General features: G+C 47.1%; 5 non-coding genes across 5 annotated transcripts; all 5 read right to left on the bottom strand.

Annotated features, from left to right (window-relative positions):
- Positions 1-226: 226 nt before the first annotated feature.
- LOC147932204 (5S ribosomal RNA) lies at positions 227-345 on the bottom strand. The gene has a single exon (XR_015576662.1). It is a non-coding gene; the product is annotated as a 5S ribosomal RNA (ribosomal RNA).
- A 403-nt stretch (positions 346-748) lies between these two features.
- On the bottom strand, positions 749-867 carry LOC147932203 (5S ribosomal RNA). Its single transcript, XR_015575894.1, has one exon. It is a non-coding gene; the product is annotated as a 5S ribosomal RNA (ribosomal RNA).
- A 399-nt stretch (positions 868-1,266) lies between these two features.
- LOC147932202 (5S ribosomal RNA) lies at positions 1,267-1,385 on the bottom strand. The gene has a single exon (XR_015576351.1). It is a non-coding gene; the product is annotated as a 5S ribosomal RNA (ribosomal RNA).
- Positions 1,386-1,780: 395 nt separating this feature from the next.
- On the bottom strand, positions 1,781-1,899 carry LOC147932201 (5S ribosomal RNA). The gene has a single exon (XR_015576661.1). It is a non-coding gene; the product is annotated as a 5S ribosomal RNA (ribosomal RNA).
- A 395-nt stretch (positions 1,900-2,294) lies between these two features.
- LOC147932200 (5S ribosomal RNA) lies at positions 2,295-2,413 on the bottom strand. The gene has a single exon (XR_015575934.1). It is a non-coding gene; the product is annotated as a 5S ribosomal RNA (ribosomal RNA).
- Between the last annotated feature and the right edge of the window lie 87 nt (positions 2,414-2,500).

Below are 2,500 nucleotides of genomic sequence, written 5' to 3'. Positions count from 1 at the left end.
GTGTCGGGATCACAAAAAAACATCTCAACTGCCTTCAAACGTCAAAATCTGCCCTCGAGAATGGTCCAATGGTACGAAGACCCATTGCCTTACCAGAAGCTCTCTTGGGGCTTTTCAAAAAGGTATTATGGGTTGCGTGGTTCCTCACGGTCTGAAAGTTACGACGTTCTCTATGTACTATAGTCTTGCGAAACAACCAAAAAAAAAAAAAAGGGGGGGGGAGGGAGGGATGCAACACGAGGACTTCCCGGGAGGTCACCCATCCTAGTACTACTCTCGCCCAAGCACGCTTAGCTGCGGAGTTCTGATGGGATCCGGTGCATTAGTGCTGGTATGATCGCATCCGTTAGTATATCCCATGCAATCGCATATATACTTTTTTGAAAACTGAATGGATCATTCGATGTGGGTCCCACTTGATATGCGGACCGGTTTAGTCACCTTGGACGTGCTTCCAACGTCCAAAAACAAGCGATAACCATGTCCAAACACTGTTTTGGAGCCGTAACTAATTGTGTCGGGATCACAAAAAAACATCTCAACTGCCTTCAAACGTCAAAATCTGCCCTCGAGAATGGTCCAATGGTACGAAGACCCATTGCCTTACCAGAAGCTCTCTTGGGGCTTTTCAAAAAGGTATTATGGGTTGCGTGGTTCCTCACGGTCTGAAAGTTACGACGTTCTCTATGTACTATAGTCTTGCGAAACAACCAAAAAAAAAAAAAAAGGGGGGGGGGGGGGGGAGGGAGGGATGCAACACGAGGACTTCCCGGGAGGTCACCCATCCTAGTACTACTCTCGCCCAAGCACGCTTAACTGCGGAGTTCTGATGGGATCCGGTGCATTAGTGCTGGTATGATCGTATCCGTTAGCATATCCCATGCAATCGCATATATACTTTTTTGAAAACTGAATGGATCATTCGATGTGGGTCCCACTTGATATGCGGACCGGTTTAGTCACCTTGGACGTGCTTCCAACGTCCAAAAACAAGCGATAACCATGTCCAAACACTGTTTTGGAGCCGTAACTAATTGTGTCGGGATCACAAAAAAACATCTCAACTGCCTTCAAACGTCAAAATCTGCCCTCGAGAATGGTCCAATGGTACAAAGACCCATTGCCTTACCAGAAGCTCTCTTGGGGCTTTTCAAAAAGGTATTATGGGTTGCGTGGTTCCTCACGGTCTGAAAGTTACGACGTTCTCTATCTACTATAGTCTTGCGAAACAACCAAAAAAAAAAAAAAGGGGGGGGGGGGGAGGGAGGGATGCAACACGAGGACTTCCCGGGAGGTCATCCATCCTAGTACTACTCTCGCCCAAGCACGCTTAACTGCGGAGTTCTGATGGGATCCGGTGCATTAGTGCTAGTACGATCGCATCCGTTAGTATATCCCATGCAATCGCATATATACTTTTTTGAAAACTGAATGGATCATTCGATGTGGGTCCCACTTGATATGCGGACCGGTTTAGTCACCTTGGACGTGCTTCCAACGTCCAAAAACAAGCGATAACCATGTCCAAACACTGTTTTGGAGCCGTAACTAATTGTGTCGGGATCACAAAAAAACATCTCAACTGCCTTCAAACGTCAAAATCTGCCCTCGAGAATGGTCCAATGGTACGAAGACCCATTGCCTTACCAGAAGCTCTCTTGGGGCTTTTCAAAAAGGTATTATGGGTTGCGTGGTTCCTCACGGTCTGAAAGTTACGACGTTCTCTATGTACTATAGTCTTGCGAAACAACCAAAAAAAAAAAAAAGGGGGGGGGAGGGAGGGATGCAACACGAGGACTTCCCGGGAGGTCACCCATCCTAGTACTACTCTCGCCCAAGCACGCTTAGCTGCGGAGTTCTGATGGGATCCGGTGCATTAGTGCTGGTATGATCGCATCCGTTAGTATATCCCATGCAATCGCATATATACTTTTTTGAAAACTGAATGGATCATTCGATGTGGGTCCCACTTGATATGCGGACCGGTTTAGTCACCTTGGACGTGCTTCCAACGTCCAAAAACAAGCGATAACCATGTCCAAACACTGTTTTGGAGCCGTAACTAATTGTGTCGGGATCACAAAAAAACATCTCAACTGCCTTCAAACGTCAAAATCTGCCCTCGAGAATGGTCCAATGGTACGAAGACCCATTGCCTTACCAGAAGCTCTCTTGGGGCTTTTCAAAAAGGTATTATGGGTTGCGTGGTTCCTCACGGTCTGAAAGTTACGACGTTCTCTATGTACTATAGTCTTGCGAAACAACCAAAAAAAAAAAAAAGGGGGGGGGAGGGAGGGATGCAACACGAGGACTTCCCGGGAGGTCACCCATCCTAGTACTACTCTCGCCCAAGCACGCTTAGCTGCGGAGTTCTGATGGGATCCGGTGCATTAGTGCTGGTATGATCGTATCCGTTAGCATATCCCATGCAATCGCATATATACTTTTTTGAAAACTGAATGGATCATTCGATGTGGGTCCCACTTGATATGCGGACCGG

This window comes from Camelina sativa, chromosome 12 (genome assembly GCF_030686135.1).
Source record: "Camelina sativa cultivar CO46 ecotype springtype chromosome 12, ASM3068613v1".
Lineage (NCBI taxonomy): Eukaryota > Viridiplantae > Streptophyta > Magnoliopsida > Brassicales > Brassicaceae > Camelina > Camelina sativa.
Note: the sequence above shows the minus strand (reverse complement) of the source record. Positions and strands in the feature narration are given on the sequence as shown.